Below are 17,576 nucleotides of genomic sequence, written 5' to 3'. Positions count from 1 at the left end.
GGAAAACCATCAACGTGATCCATTATATAAACAAACTGAAAGAACAGAACCACATGATCATTTCATTAGATGCTGAGAAAGCATTTGACAAAATTCAACACCCCTTCATGATAAAAGTCCTGGAAAGAATAGGAATTCAAGGCCCATACCTAAACATAGTAAAAGCCATATACAGCAAACCAGTTGCTAACATTAAACTAAATGGAGAGAAACTTGAAGCAATCCCACTAAAATCAGGGACTAGACAAGGCTGCCCACTCTCTCCCTACTTATTCAATATAGTTCTTGAAGTTCTAGCCAGAGCAATCAGACAACAAAAGGAGATCAAAGGGATACAGATCGGAAAAGAAGAGGTCAAAATATCACTATTTGCAGATGACATGATAGTATATTTAAGTGATCCCAAAAGTGCCACCAGAGAACTACTAAAGCTGATAAACAACTTCAGCAAAGTGGCTGGGTATAAAATTAACTCAAATAAATCAGTTGCCTTCCTCTATACAAAAGAGAAACAAGCCGAGAAAGAAATTAGGGAAACGACACCCTTCATAATAGACCCAAATAATATAAAGTACCTCGGTGTGACTTTAACCAAGCAAGTAAAAGATCTGTACAATAAGAACTTCAAGACACTGAGGAAAGAAATTGAAGAAGACCTCAGAAGATGGAAAGATCTCCCATGCTCATGGATTGGCAGGATTAATATGGTAAAAATGGCCATTTTACCAAAAGCAATCTACAGATTCAATGCAATCCCCATCAAAATACCAATCCAATTCTTCAAAGAGTTAGACAGAACAATTTGCAAATTCATCTGGAATAACAAAAAACCCAGGATAGCTAAAGCTATCCTCAACAATAAAAGGACTTCAGGGGGAATCACTATCCCTGAACTCAAGCAGTATTACAGAGCAATAGTGATAAAAACTGCATGGTATTGGTACAGAGACAGACAGATAGACCAATGGAATAGAATTGAAGACCCAGAAATGAACCCACACACCTATGGTCACTTGATTTTTGACAAAGGAGCCAAAACCATCCAATGGAAAAAAGATAGCATTTTCAGCAAATGGTGCTGGTTCAACTGGAGGGCAACATGTAGAAGAATGCAGATCGATCCATCCTTATCACCCTGTACAAAGCTTAAGTCCAAGTGGATCAAGGACCTCCACATCAAACCAGACACACTCAAACTAATAGAAGAAAAACTAGGGAAGCATCTGGAACACATGGGCACTGGAAAAAATTTCCTGAACAAAACACCAATGGCTTATGCTCTAAGATCAAGAATCGACAAATGGGATCTCATAAAACTGCAAAGCTTCTGTAAGGCAAAGGACACTGTGGTTAGGACAAAACGGCAACCAACAGATTGGGAAAAGATCTTTACCAATCCTACAACAGATAGAGGCCTTATTTCCAAAATATACAAAGAACTCAAGAAGTTAGACCGCAGGGAAACAAATAACCCTATTAAAAAATGGGGTTCAGAGCTAAACAAAGAATTCACAGCTGAGGAATGCCGAATGGCTGAGAAACACCTAAAGAAATGTTCAACATCTTTAGTCATAAGGGAAATGCAAATCAAAACAACCCTGAGATTTCACCTCACACCAGTGCGATTGGCTAAGATCAAAAACTCAGGTGACAGCAGATGCTGGCGAGGATGTGGAGAAAGAGGAACACTCCTCCATTGTTGGTGGGATTGCAGACTGGTAAAACCATTCTGGAAATCAGTCTGGAGGTTCCTCAGAAAATTGGACATTGAACTGCCTGAGGATCCAGCTATACCTCTCTTGGGCATATACCCAAAAGATGCCTCAACATATAAAAGAGACACGTGCTCCACTATGTTCATCGCAGCCTTATTTATAATAGCCAGAAAATGGAAAGAACCCAGATGCCCTTCAACAGAGGAATGGATACAGAAAATGTGGTACATCTACACAATGGAATATTACTCAGCTATCAAAAACAACGAGTTTATGAAATTCGTAGGCAAATGGTTGGAACTGGAAAATATCATCCTGAGTGAGCTAACCCAATCACAGAAAGACATACATGGTATGCACTCATTGATAAGTGGCTATTAGCCCAAATGCTTGAATTACCCTAGATCCCTAGAACAAACGAAACTCAAGACGGATGATCAAAATGTGAATGCTTCACTCCTTCTTTAAATGAGGAAAAAGAATACCCTTGGCAGGGAAGGGAGAGGCAAAGATTAAAACAGAGACTAAAGGAACACCCATTCAGAGCCTGCCCCACATGTGGCCCATACATATACAGCCATCCAATTAGACAAGATGGATGAAGCAAAGAAGTGCAGACCGACAGGAGCCGGATATAGATCGCTCCTAAGAGACACAGCCAGAATACAGCAAATACAGAGGCGAATGCTAGCAGCAAACCACTGAACTGAGAATAGGTCCCCTATTGAAGGAATCAGAGAAAGAACTGGAAGAGCTTGAAGGGGCTCGAGACCCCAAAAGTACAACAATGCCAAGCAACCAGAGCTTCCAGGGACTAAGCCACTACCTAAAGACTATACATGGACTGACCCTGGACTCTGACCCCATAGGTAGCAATGAATATCCTAGTAAGAGCACCAGTGGAAGGGGAAGCCCTGGGTCCTGCTAAGACTGAACCCCCAGTGAACTAGTCTATGGGGGGAGGGCGGCAATGGGGGGAGGGTTGGGAGGGGAACACCCATAAGGAAGGGGAGGGGGGCGGGGGATGTTTGCCCGGAAACCGGGAAAGGGAATAACACCCGAAATGTATATAAGAAATACTCAAGTAAATAAAAAAAAAAAAAATAAAAAAAAAAAAAGTTCATGATAATTGGGCACAAAACCAGTAAAAAGCACTCAACATCTCTAACCATTAATACAGATAGCAATTCCCCTAAATATTGCTGTGTCCCATCCTCCTGGTTACCAGAACAAGCCGATTCCTCCAGCTTCTGGAACAAGGCAGCCAGGTGCTCATCCTACAACCAAGAAAAGACATTCCAATAAACAGCAGGTACAGCTCCCTGCCACAAAAATAACTTTAAAATACCAATACACTTACAAATACAATTTCATGTATTTTACACTGTTTTGATTAGTTTGCTTCTTTTTCTCCATCTTTATTAACTTGGGTATTTCTTATTACATTTCAATTGTTATTCCCTTTCCCAGTTTCCAGGACAAAATCCCCCTAACCCCTCCCCCTCACTTTCATTATGGGTGTTTCCCTCCCCATCCTCCCCCATTACCACCCTCCCCCCAACAATCACATTCACTGGGGATTCAGCCTTGTCAGGACCAAGGGCTTCCCCTTCCACTGGTGCTACCTATGCAGTTGGAGCACAGGGTCAGTCCATGTATACTCTTTGGGTACTGGCTTAGTCCCTGGAAGCTCTGGTTGGTTGGCATTGTTGTTCATATGGGATCTCAAGCCCCTTCAAGCTTTTTAAGTCTTTTCTAAGATTCCTTCAATGGGGATGCCATTCTCAGTTCAGTGGTTTGCTGCTGGCATTCGCCTATGTATTTGCTGTATTCTGGGTTTGTCTCTCAGCAGAGATCTACATTCGGTTCCTGTCAGCTTGCACTTCTTTGCTTCATCCATCTTATCTAGTTTGGTGGCTGTATATGTATGGGCCACATGTGGGGCAGGCTTGGAATGGGTGTTCCTTCTGCCTCTGTTCTAAATTTTGCCTCCCTATTCCCTCCCAAGGGTATTCTTATTCCCCTTTTAAGAAGGAATGATGCATTCGTATTTTGGTCATCCTTCTTGGGTTTCTTGTGTTCTGTGCATCTAGGGTAATTCAAGCATTTGGGCTAATGTCCACTTATCAATGAGTGCCTACCATGTGTGTTTTTCTGTGATTGGCTTACCTCACTCAGGATGATATTTTCCAGTTCCATCCATTTGCCTATGAATTTCATAAAGTCATTGTTTTTGATAGCTGAGTAATATTCCATTGTGTAGATGTACCACTTTTTTTGTATCCATTCCTCTGTTGAAGGGCATCTGGGTTCTTTCCAGCTTCTGGCTATTATAAATAAGGCTGCTTTGAACAGAGTGGAGCAAGTGTCTTTGTTATATATTAGGGTATCTTTTGGGTATCTGCCTAAGAGAGGTAGAGCTGGGTCCACAGGTAGTTCAATGTCTAATTTTATGAGGAGGAACCTCCAGACTGATTTCCAGAATGGTTGTACCAGTCTGCAATCCCACCGACATTGGAGGAGTGTTCCTCTTTCTCCATATTCTCGCCAGCATCTGAGTCACCTGAGTTTTTGATCTTAGCCAGTCACTGGTGTGAGGTGGAATCTCAGGGTTGTTTTGATTTCATTTCCCTTATGACTAAAGATGTTGAACATTTCTTTAGGTGTTTCTCAGTCATTCGGCATTCCTCAGTTGTGAATTCTTTGTTTACGTCTGAGCCCTATTTTTTAATACGGTTATTTGTCTCCCTGCAGTCTAATTTCATGAGTTCTTTGTATATTTTGGATATAAACCCTCTATTGGTTGTAGGATTAGTAAAGATCTTTTCCCAATCTGTTGGTTGCCATTTTGTCCTTACAACTGTGTTCTTTGCCTTATAGAAGCTTTGCAGATTTTTGAGATCCCATTTGTTGATTCTTGATCTTAGAGCATAAGCTATTGGTGTTTTCTTCAAGAAATTTTCTCCAGTGCCTATGTGTTCGAGGTTTTTCCCCACTTCTTCTTCTATAAGTTGGAGTGTATCTGGTTTGATGCGGCGGCCCTTGATGCACTTGGACTTAAGCTTTGTACAGGTTGATAAGAATGGACAGATCTGCATTCTTCTACATGCTTACCTCCATTTGAACCAGCACCATTTTCTGAAAATGCTATCTTTTTTTCTTGGCTCCTTTGTCAAAACTTAAGTGACCATAGCTGTGTGGGTTCATTTCTGGGTCTTCAATTCTATTCCACCGGTCTATCTGTCTGTCTCTACACCAATACCATACAGTTTTTATCACTATTGCTCTGTAACACTGCTTGAGTTCAGGGATAGTGATTTCCCCGGAAGTCTTTTTATTGTTGAGGATAGTTTTAGCTACCCTGGGCTTTTTTGTTATTCCGGACGAATTTGCAAGTTGTTCTGTCTAACTCTATGAAGAATTGGCTTGGAATTTTGATGGGGATTGCATTGAATCTGAAGCAGTCATTAAAAGTCTCCCAACCAAAAAGAGCCCAGGTCCAGATTGGTTCAGTGCAGAATTCTATCAGACCTTCATAGAAGACCTCATACCAATACTCTCTAAACTATTCCATGAAATTGAAATAGGTGGAGCACTACCGAATTCCTTCTATGAAGCCACAATTACTCTTATTCCTAAACCATACAAAGACCCAACAAAGAAAGAGAACTTCAGACCAATTTCCCTTATGAATATCAACAGAAAATACTCAATAAAATTCTTGCAAACCGAATCCAGGAGCATAACAAAACAATCACCCATCATCATCAAGTAGGCTTCATCCCAGGGATGCAGGGATGGTTTAACACACAGAAAACCATCAACGTAATCCACTATATAAACAAACTGAAAGATAAAAACCACATGATCATTTCAGTAGAGGCTGAGAAAGTCTTTGACAAAATACAACACCCCTTCGTGATAAAGTTCCTGGAAAGAACAGAAATTCAAGGCCCATACCTAAAGATAGTAAAAGCAAACCAGTAGCTAGTATTAAACTAAATGGAGAGCAACTTGAAGCAATCCCACTAAAATCGGGGACTAGACAAGGCTGCCCACTCTCTCCCTACCTATTCAATATAGTTCTTGAGAGTTCAATATAGTTCCAGAGCAATCAGACAACAAAAGGAGATCAAAGGGATACAGATTGGAAAGGAAGAAGTCAAAATATCACGATTTGCAGACAATATGATTGTATACTTAAGTGATCCCAAAAGTTCCACTAGAGAACTGCAAAAGCCACTTAGGCCTGGTATACAAATTGAGTTTCACAAGGTGAAAGCAACGTGTTCCCTTGATTCAGCACAATTTCTGTGTCCACCTCCTCCACAAAATATGACCAGAGTCTCTAGAAGTGTAGGGACAGACACCAAAAGCACGCAGGATGCTGTTAAGAGGTACAAGTCGCCCCCACCCTAATTTCCCTTTGTCTCTCTACTAACCCTCCGAGTTCCTGATGAAAGTGGCCAGAGAGTCTCCTGGGAAGCTCTCCAGATGCTTTTGCTGCAGGTGTCCTCAAGGTCAATTTTCAAAATGACTGCTTTTTCCAAGGTTTTTCCCAAGGTACACTACTGGGGACAGCTGTTATCACTAATACATGGCTAGGATTTTAACATCCTAGTGTTTTCATACCAGCCCTAAGAAGGTCCTATCCCTCATCTTCAATTCAGAGTTGGTTCAGTTCCAGAAAATCTTAGACCCTACCCCTAGGCCCAGAGCAGCCAGGTCTCCCTGTTCCTACCCTGACGCCATACCTCAGGCAGCCAGGTAGAGACAAAGTCGCTCATGCCCAGAGCGACCCCCAGGCACCAGGGTGGGGTGCCCCGGTGCCCCAGCCCTCACTCACCTTACCTGTCTGGACCAGGATGGCCAAGGAGAAAACGAGGTAAAGGAGGAGAGCAGTGAGCCTAGCCACCATGGCTGGGAGCAAGTGCAGGGCCCCAGAGGAGGACAGCTATCCAAGGAGGGCCTGAGAGATGGTTGGGGAGGAGGGGCCGGAGAGGAGGAGCCTATCACAGCTGCAGGACCCCACCAACAGCCAGAACAACTTGAACAGCTTGGCAGCAGTCTGGGGGTGGGACATGGGGGAGAGGGCAGAGGCGGGGATAACAGACACCCTTGGGTCACCTGATCCAGATTGGGTGGTGTGTCTACTTGTTGCCCACAGAACCCTCCCCATCCTGCATTGCTATGGGAATGTCAGAAGCGGCCTGCAAGTATCAGAAGCCAGGGGTGAGAAACAGCAGTGGAGATGGTGCTCAGAAATGGCCACCTGTGAGACCACCACACCCTGGCCCAGAGCTTGAGACCTTGGGCCACACCTTCCTCCTCTACTTCAGTTCTCCCAGCTGTGAGGACCCCAGCACCTCAGCAGTGCTTGCTACTCCAGGTTGAAAGCTGCAACAAAATCCCTGCCCCAGACTAAAAGAACTGGTCTGTTTGTGTAGCTGCCTGGAACCAGGTAGAAGCTGAGGATCAGGGCAGGCAACAGGGAGGGTGAGCTCAGTCCAGAGTAAAAGCTGTAGGGAACAGTTCCCAAAGCTTGAGTTAGGGATGGCCTTAGTGAAGGGAAAGTTCACAGCTGCTCAGTCTACTGAGACTAACAAGTGCGCTGCAGTCTTTCCCCATGAATCTCTCTCTCTGCAAATGGAGTCCTACTTCCTGGCGGTGAGAATGCAGATACTCTCTGCTGTGACAACCAAAAACCTACTGCAGCCTGGAATTGAAAGCTCCCAATATGAGCAGGGCTGCAGCCAGCTCTCAGGACAAAGAAACACTGCTCAGGGTGGCAGCATGGAACCTGTCTATACCATCATGCTGCATAAGCTGCCCTGGGGCCACTTCAGAGCACCTCTTCTATTCCTATTCCTATGGGGCAGATACAACACATATACATATGCACAGGCAGGCAGGCAGGCAGGCATGCACAGACACACACACAAACACATACACACACACACACACACACACACACACACACACACACACCCTAATGAAAACAACACTAAAAAAAAAGAGAAATTTTCTGAGCCTTTAACAAAATCCTAATTCCCTGACTCAGCAAACCAAATCCTATATGCTTAAAGGGGAAGTTAAAACTTACTGAGAAGGGTGCTCTCTATTCAGAAAATAAGGTTCAAACAGCATCTGTCTTCAAACTACACAACAGAGCTGCGGGGGAACTCAAGTCCATCCACTACCAGAAGCTGTGCATTTCCTACCTTGAGCTGGTACTAGAAGGTCTCAGCCCCATTTCAACAGCTGCCCAGAGTAAGCCCACAGCTGTTGGATAAACCTCTGGGACACCAGTGTTTCCTCTGAACATAAATAATAACAATTATATGTTTCTATGATTCACACAGCTCACCAAACATTCTTTCTTAAGGGCTAGGCTTTCCCACACATGAACTTGTACACATGAACACACATAAATATTTTTTTAAATAAAATTTAAAAGTATTTTTCTCCTCTAAGACTTAAAAGCTTCCAGTTGGACAATCTCCCCCTGAATGTCTTTTTCATAAACATTCTAGCATTTAGATGTCAGCACTGACTACATTTGGCAGCTGATTAAACACCACAGATCATGTCCCTCCTGGGTTATGCTGTTACCCTCAGTTCCCAGTGACTGGTTCCATTTCAGGCCTTTCTTAAACAACCACGCACAACCTTTGACACTGTGACACATTATCATCTACAAAGTTCACGCTTCAAGAACCATGACCGATTGCAAAAGAAAACTCTCTGAAGGTTTTAGATCAGTTTACAGTTTTGTGCTGGGCCATAGCCCGCTCCTCAGGTTTCAGACAACTGTACATACACCCACTTTCCAACAACTGTGTGCTCTTCCTGGGCCAGGAAAATACAACCCCCAACAAAAGGCCACTCAAAAACACATCTGTAACACAAAATCCCTTTGAGGAAACTTTTGATTCATACCTTTAAATGTCTTTAGATAGAAAGAACTCACACTGAATATTTTAGGAGATTGTTAGAAGAATTTGAAAGTTCTAACGTTTAAAAGAAATCCATGCCTTTGGCTTTAACAAAAACAAATACTCATCAAACTTCATCAAGCAGAAAAGGAGACAGGAGGCAAAAGCTTTTTAATGAGACTTTCTGTTTTCAGTTTCTCTGTTTTCCAGCCCAGCTGTTCACTCCCCCACCCCCATCCTCCAGTTTGCTATGTTTTAAATCCTCTAAAGATTAGTAATGATGCTCTTAACTGTCTTCTGAGGAACAGACTAATGCAGGCACTCAAAACATAACATATACTAACAACAAATCCTGGCAATACGTTTGTAAATGAAAATCAGAGACCTGAGGGTGAAATAAGTTGCCTTAGCATGGCCACGATTCAAACTTGACAACAACAGTCCTACCCTAACTATTACTCTATACTCTGTTAAACACAAAGTGTTTTCTTCCCTCCTGAACTATTTCTCTAAACAACTCCTGAACCTGCAGAAAATGTCCCAGCAGAACCAGAAGGTCCTCTTTGCTAGGTTAATGTTTTGGTCAATAAACGGACAGAAAAACTGTGAAGTTGAAATGCTGTGGAGAGAGGTGTGACCTCTGACATGTCCTCCTGGCAGAGATCATTGAGCAGGGAGAGCGGGAGATAGGTGTGGGGGAGGATGAATCTAGGACCAGTTTCCCAGTCCATCAGGGTGGATGAAAAGTTGTTCCCTCTGGGCATTCCCCTCCCTTCTTCCTGCTACCTTTAGTGCTAGTGAGTCACAGAACCAGGTTAAGGTGGTTCAGGGGAGTTGAAGGTCACAGCTATGGGGACAAGAACCAGAACTAATAGCAGACACAGGTGTCTATACCATGTTCTCTCCCTAAGGCTCTTCAGCATGTTTCCCTAAGCCTGCACAGCTAACTACCACAGACAAAGCTAAATGGCTGTACCCTCCATCCTGCAATGCCTATGAAGCCTCGACATGGCTCACCTTCTCTGAACTTGCAAACCAAAATTTTTATTACACTTGGGAGGAGAGCTGGCTGTATAATCCAGGCTGGCCTAGAATTCTCTATATGGCCCAGGCTACTCTTGAACCTACACAATCTTTCTGTCTCAGCCTGCCCTTGCCTGCCCTAGCCTGCCCCAGCCTGTTCCAGCCTGCCCGGTACAGGGATGGGCCCAGGTGAATGACCATATCTAGTTTGTCAACTCTGCTATATTTTCTTTAAACAAAACCTCAAATGCCCAGTTTTTCAATGCACTTGCCTTGAGCTTTAGAACTCACGTGGTCATCCAGTCCTACCACATACCTCCTTCCACTCAGGGGTGGCATGTACCAGAATCGGGGTAATTAGGAAGGATTTCTCCTTCCAAAGGAGCGACGGGAACATCTGGCTGTGAAAGCACTGGCTATGCCTCTCGATAGGACCTGGTGTTTCTGTTCCCAAGAGAGTTAGGAAAGCCTGCATCTGCCTGTGGAGGAGCTGGGGTTCTGGTGCCCATTGGATCCAAAACCAATGCTGGGTCCTTGAAATCCACGACCTCTACCTCTCCCACAGGTGGCCCCTGTTTGATTTGATGGACCGAAGAAGCCAATTCTGTTTCCCGGTAGGATGCCCAGTTACCAGGTGCTGGGTGTGGCAAAGGAGAAGCGTGATCAGAATCTGGAGACGTGGTACCAACATCCACAAAGCACGAATTATCCTTTGATTTGAAAGACACATCAATACATCGATTCTGCTGTGGTCTTCCAGGGTCTTCCCCGGTTCAATTGGTGGGTATTCTACATCCTCTCCATTCTCCTTGTGATAATTGCAACTGTCCTCAGTACAGATCTCCAGGGCTGCAGCATGGTTGAAGGAGTGCTCCAGCGCTGAGGAGCAGGCTGTGGAATGGTCACCTCTGACCGTGACTGGCCAGACATTGTCGAGGGCCAGCCTGCTGCTGATGTGAAAAGCCCACGCCCCAAGAATCCCAGGGTTGCTTAGTCTAAGAACAGAGGAAAGAGTGGATTGTAACCAGTCCATTCATCCTCCTTCAGAATTCATATTGAAATCAAAAGACTTTAACGATCAAAGTCAAACTTTCCATGCTATGTCAAACAGAAGCAAAGCTTCTAAGTAACTGAGATAAATACCGTATAGGAACTTTGGTATAAGCTGCCTTTTGTCTGGCTTTGTGTATGGAAAGCCATCAGGTTATATGTCTGCTCCAGAAGCCCAAATCAAATATTCTGTCAAAAACCTGGCTGTCTTGAGAGCAAACATGGAATGCAAGAATATTTTATGCTTTCTCGACGTGAATGAAAACTTAAATCAGACTCAAGCTTACTTAAGCTTAAAATTCCTAAAACACTTAAATAGTACTGATTTCTACAAGCCGAGCCTACACCAGTGCTTATCAGTCTTCACTGTGCTCTGCAAGATAGGGGTGGTAGCTGTGCTAGTTCTTAGTGAGGAAAAAGTTGGTTTTGAGAGGTTAGCTAATCTTCAGATCATACAGCCAAAAGTTGGCAAAGCCACGGCAAGAATTTCATGCTAACACGAAACTTTGTCTTCCAAACATCTCTGTGTACTCTGATTCACATTGACTAATATATTAATGACAGAGGATGATAGATCTATCAGTACTTTTTAATGACCAAGTCTAAAACAATTTTTGAGCAAAAGTTCAACATAGGTAAGACACAAATGTATTAATCAGTATTTGGGAACAGATCTTCATTTTCTCTGTAGAGTAGACCATGAAACCCTGTTAGTTCCCAAGAATCTCTTTTCTTAGAGGAGTCTCACCAGATTGTCCCAGCTATCCTGAAACTTAAGATCTTCTGCTGGGATGTGGCACTACTCCTGCCAGCCCAGTCACCTACTATCTCAGTGTCAATGGTACGCTTGCTGTGAAGAGGACAGCCATGTGTAAGATGACTCCTAACCCTAAGAGAAAGCTCGGGTTAGGAAGGCTCTGGAAGGATGAAGGAATGCCCATTCAGAGCCTGCCCCACATGTGGCCCATATATATACACCCACCGAACTAGATAAGATGGATGAAACAAAGAAGTGCAGACTGACAGGAACTAGATGTAGATCTCTCCTGAGAGACACAGCCAGAATATGGCAAATGCATAGGTGAAGGCCAGCAGCAAACCACTGAACCGAGAATGGGACCCCCATTAAAGGAATCAGAGAAAGGACTGAAAGAGCTTGAAGGGGCTTGAAACCCCATATGAACAACAATGCCAACCAACCAGAGCTTCAGGTGACTAAGTCACAACTCAAAGACTGGCCCTGGGCTCCAACCGCATAGGTAACAATGAATAGCCTAGTAAGGGCACCAGTGGAAGGGGAAGCCCTTCATCCTGCCAAGACTGAACCTCCAGTGATCGTGATTGTTGTGCGGAGGGTGGTAATGGGGGGAGGATGGGGAGGGGAACACACATATAGAGTGGGAGGGGAAAGGTGTTAGGGGGATGTTGACCTAGAAACCAGGAAAGGGAATAACAATTGAAATGTAAATAAAAAATACCCAATTTAATAAAGATGGAGAAAAAAAATGACTCTGGAAAACGGGACCTAGCCAATGATATCAATCCTGTGTTTGCACGAAATACTAAAGCTCAAATTATTCCAGACTATGTAATTTCCTCAAAAGTCAACAATCAAGAATAAGAGGGAGTGGCTAAAAAGAGGTATTTAGATTCACTGAATCATATAACGAGATCTTTGTTCACTGGGGCAAGTATTCATCATTCTAGTCTAGGTTTCTACTGCAATAATGAAGAGAGTTGAGGTTTTCTTCAGTTCTCTACCTCTCTTTCATTCTGTGCACTGTCCACTAGCCACTACCTGTACCCAAGTGTATTCATGATACTCTGGTGTACTGGCTGGATTCTGCTACCCTGATGTAGACCTGAGAAGAGATTGCCTCAATTACACAGCTCTGAAGGCAAGTCTGGGGGAGGGGCGTCTTCTTTGTTAATGATTGGTGGGAGGAAGAGCAGTTTACTATGGGTGATACCACCGTAGGGTACCATCTCTGGTTGTGTAAGAAATCAGGCTGAGTAAGACAGAGGAACCAAGCCAATAATAATGTTCCTCCATGGCTTCTGCTCCAGTTCCTGCCTCCTTCTAGGTTCCTGTCTTGCTTTAGTTCCTGCCTTGGCTCCCCTAATGCACTGTGTGACCCAGGACAGTAAACCAAATAAACCCTCTCCTCCCCAATCAGGTCAGTGTTCGTCCCTTCTGTGATTTGTTATATTCAGTTGCTAAGGTTTCTTTTCGTTTTTTGAGACACAGTCTCATGTAGCTGATGATAACCTTGAGCTTCTATTCCTCCTGCCTGCAACTCCCAAACACTGGGATACCAGGTGTGATACTAAACCCTGTTTGTGTGGCACCAAGGTCAAAACTCTGGGCTTTGTGTCCTCAAGGCAATGTTCTACCAGCAGAGCTTCAACTCTTGCCCTCAGTTGGTGCATATAGAAATTAGGGTTGCAAATAAAACACACCACAGAAGACAAAACTCCAGGCTGAAAAAATGACTTAGCAGGGAAAGCCACTTACCTACAAGAGATTAGAGCTATACCCAGAATCCACGTGGTGGGGGAGAGCACAAACTCTGACAAACTGGATTCCGACCCAGACACCTCCCCACCAGCTGGCTCCAACCCCCAACTCCCACACAGTAATGTAATTTTAAAAACTGAAACCAATCAGTAAGAAGAGACTCTGGAGCCCCAGCCCATCCCATAGCAGGGTATTGCAGCTGGGAAACCTCTTGAGTTTGGAAGTGGACAGCTTCAAAGCTTCAAAGAGTAAGAAAATACAAAACATGCAAGAGTGGAGCAAAATAAATGCCTTCTAATGATACATAACTCAATATCCTGGCATTTGCCACATCGCCTGGTGGGAACCTAAACAGTTAATTTACCCTCCACACTGAGGTTGTTTATGAATGCTCACAGATTGAATTTGTCTCCTAGAAAGAAAAACTGTATCACAAAACAGAACAGACATGCTGGCCTGCCTGTGACTAATCCCTTCCCAGGAACTACTCTCTTCCCTACCTGAATATGCTTATGTTTCAGAAGAGGCCTGCAAACGTGAATAATGTATGACCTCTGTTGGAGGAAGAGATTCCAGGACTAGGAAAATGTTCTTCTCCTTGGAGGGGCACAGCAAAGCATCCAGAGGGAGCTAGGACCATGATCCTGAGCTACTTTAGTTTACAAATGTTGTCCTCTGGGCATGTGTGATGCAATGTTTCAACCCTAAAGACAATGATACTGACAGGAAAAGAAGCCTAGGAGACAGTGTTAAGTATGGAAACACTGAATGGAAGGCAAAGCCCACGCTGAAAGGGGAGGTAGCAGAGTTGTCACTCAGAGTAGTGGTAGGATAATTCTGACATGCATTTTATGTTATTCCATTGTCTGTAGTTTGTCTCATTTTATTAAGGGTGAGGCACACCAAATCTGTCAATCACTCTGGTCATGTCTCACGCTGCTCCTTTCTGGCGCACGCCTGTGTCTTAAAAATTGTAGTATTTCAAGCACTCAGCCCTCCTTCCAAGGGGCTCTAGGTACAACTTGGGGAGAAAGAGTCTTTAAGCTAGAGGGTAAGAGGTTAGAGGAGAAAGGATAGAGGCCAACTGCTAAGTCTGTTCTAGAGTCTACACTACAGAGCAGGTGAGATGGAAACCAAGACTCAGTACGGATCACAGAACAGGAGGGGACACTTGTATGTAGAGCCCTTGGAAATAGGGCTGAGTGCTTGAAATACTATGATTTTTAAAGGCAGAGCACCTGGACACCAACAGCATCTGGGAAGGACCAAGAATCACAGAGTATTAGAATGAGAATTGGTACCTGCATAGCCGTAAGAAGCCGTGCGTGTGCATGTGTGTGCCCGTGTGTCTGTGCCTGTGTGTGTGTGTGTGCAAAAAGCATGTGAGGAGAAAGTTGTGTTTCCCTACTAGAGCCATAAAGGCCTTCATACACCCGCTCACACACACATGCATGCACATGCATGCACGTGCAAGCGCGCTTGCACACACACACACACACACACACACACACACACACACACCACACAGACACTATTGTCCATTCACTCTGGTTCTTCACTGCCTCCTTTGATGCTTTCCAGAAATATCAAAATTGCAGGAGAGGGGCAGAGTGAGTGTAACTGGAGTGACTGATAAAATGAACCAAAATACAAACAACCAGGTAACGTGAAATCCAAGTAAGAAACACCCTATCTACTCTGCATAAGAGATCACCCCTGTATCCATACTTCAGAGATGTATTGACTATGGCTCGGCCATTTACTTCTGACATAAGCACCTTTCATAATTTCGGTAAGACTATTGGTAAAACTGGGAAGATAGTTATACTTACCGCCTACAAGTTGAGAAAGTTTTAATTAAGATAATATCTGCAAGGGTTTTATCACAATGCTCTGCAGATAAAGTGATCGGCAAATTTTTGCTCTGTCACTCTATCTGCCCATGATCTAGTTTGACTGAGAAGCAACTATGGGAAGCCACAACGTAACTACTGTGGGCTAAGCTAGTATTGCAAAATACAAAGACAAAAGTGTCCACCTGAAGTCAATAGTCTCTTAGGAGCACCAACTGGACAGACACCTGCAGAATAACCTATTGCACCACTAGCAGAATAACCCACTGGGGAGACTAAGAAGTGGATTTGTCTCTGGCAACGCTGTGGGTAAACCAGTCAGCATGATTTCTGGTGATGGTGCCAAAAGAAACCTGAGATGAATAAAAGACTCATCTACCTCCGCCCCATTATACTACTCATAATTTAATCCTTAACAATACCTGTTTGAAAGACTGAATCATGATGCCTCCTCTCCAGAAATCATTAACCTGAAAAGTGCCCACTGAGGCAGTTAGTTATGCCTGGATATTTTTATGTAGCCCCAAGAACAATGTTTTTCACAGCAAGCTCCAGTAGTTCTGCAAAAACATATAATCACTGCTGGTTCTGGTTTCTATGCCTGACAGATAGTGCAGGAAAAAGAAGGAATCTTTTAAATATTGGACAGCCTGAAGCTCCAGAGGTCCAGCTTAGCTCTTGGTTTTCAACCAGCGACTTTCTTAGAAGCCACCAGAGGTTATTATCAAATGGTTTCTGACCACTAGAGATAGTGTCCCTCCTAAATGTCCTTCCAGTGCATAGCACAGTCACACACTCCACATTACTCACTGGTAGAGATTCTTCACCGACTGCTCACTGTTAGTCAGGCTGAAATACAGGGCTTTTCTCTTCACATCATTTGCTTCCCCTTGGCAGAATCCCACCTTAGCAGGAAGCTGCGGCTGGACACTGTAGGATTCTTTGGGGTGAGTTCCAAAAACTGAAGAACATTGGGAGGATAGAGAAAGAGGGCATAGGAATCACATTCATCAGATGCCAGAACGGCCTGGAAAGTGTTCAACTGTGGACAAAAAGGAATTGCAGACACCCTTAAACAAAGAAATAAACAAAAGAAGAAAATCAGAACACAGGTAAGGTGTTCCAACAAGGGGGCGGAGGCCAGATCCTTTTTAGGATTTCCCCATGTTCGTTTTGAACATAATCGCCTTTAGAATTCCTTCTTCAAATTACAAATATAATTTTGTAAACCATGCTTTTTTTTTAATCTTTTCTACCAATTTAGATCAATAGTTAAATAATGCATTAATGAAACACTGGTTTAAAATCTTTAGGATTGCAGGGAAGAGGATGAAGAAGAACCAACTAACACTAAGGATATTTGAAAAAGCCATATGAAGGGCCAGAGAGACGGACAGTTAAGGGCACAGGCTGCTCTTCCAGAGGTCCTGGGTTCAATTCCCAGCACCTACTCGCCCATGGTAACTCACTCCTGCTTGTAACTTCAGTTCCAGGACTACTGACAGCCTCACACAGACATACAAGTAGGTAAAAGGTTCACGAACATTAAAATACAAAAGCCATATGAAAAGCTACTTGCCAACTTACAACGAACGTTACAAGGTGGTTAATTCTCCTTCCATTGGCTACAAGTTCTCAAAAAGTCCAGAGCTAGATGTAGGACACCTTGCTCTCAAGTTGTTGGTCGAGGATGTCACAGAGATGATACCAGAGTTGTCAATTCTCATTGCTCATTGCTCTGATGCTCATTGCATCAGAATGTGATGGTAAGATCCTATAGCTGATGACACCACACAAGTAGGTCAAAGAACTTGAAGAAATCACACAGACCTGCCTGCACAGTACTTAGCAGGAAGCTTCCACCCCTGCTAGCTACCCTTTATGATGCTAGAAGATGCTATGCAGACTATTCTCACTCCACTGTGACTACTCAGGGCTACATAACAAAAGCCCTGGCAAGATGTACTCATGGGTGCGCCATAAATGGCAGGAATGTAATGAGGATCACCAATCACTTTCTGGGTGGATTCAAGGTCTGCACTACAAGAGGAAACTTTTGCCTGGCATTGTAAGTCTGGTCAGGAAACCATGGCAGAGAGGCTCATAAGCCCTGGGAGTGAACCATAACTACTATTTTCTTAAATTGATATATAGTATCAAACTATTCCAGTTACAAGCTCATAGATGAACACAGCTCTCGGTGGTCATTCGGGGAGCATCTTCATACAGTGGATGGTAGTTAATACACATTCATAACTAGTCCGAGTATTGAGAATGAACTCTCTGTGGAGAGGTCAGCCACAGAAGCTCCCACCGTATCAAGTTCCCTCAAGGCTCAGGGAAAAGAAAAGAGGTGGAAAGAGTTGAAGAGTTTAAGAGCCAAAGGTCGGAAGGAGTTGGATCAAAACAATGACATGTTCTCATGATATGGTCATTGAACTCACAAACTCAGTGCAGTTGGTGTCCAGCAGAAGAGCAAAAC

At 43.8% G+C, this 17,576-nt stretch overlaps 1 long non-coding RNA gene across 5 annotated transcripts in view; it reads right to left on the bottom strand.

Moving 5' to 3' along the window:
• The window catches only part of LOC120102192 (uncharacterized), a 37,833-nt gene extending 20,506 nt beyond the window's left edge, over positions 1 to 17,327 (bottom strand). For 2 of the 5 annotated variants that reach the window (XR_010065714.1, XR_010065716.1), the window contains exons 1-2: positions 15,905 to 17,327; positions 2,941 to 2,992 (exon numbers count right to left, since the gene is read on the bottom strand). This is a non-coding gene — a long non-coding RNA (uncharacterized LOC120102192). The remainder of the gene's footprint in view (positions 1 to 2,940; positions 2,993 to 15,904) is intronic. The other 3 variants (XR_010065713.1, XR_010065715.1, XR_010065712.1) reach the window with 2 other exon arrangements.
• Between the last annotated feature and the right edge of the window lie 249 nt (positions 17,328 to 17,576).

Source organism: Rattus norvegicus, chromosome 4 (genome assembly GCF_036323735.1).
Source record: "Rattus norvegicus strain BN/NHsdMcwi chromosome 4, GRCr8, whole genome shotgun sequence".
Taxonomy (NCBI): Eukaryota; Metazoa; Chordata; class Mammalia; order Rodentia; family Muridae; genus Rattus; species Rattus norvegicus.
This window is presented reverse-complemented; position numbering and strand designations above follow the sequence as displayed.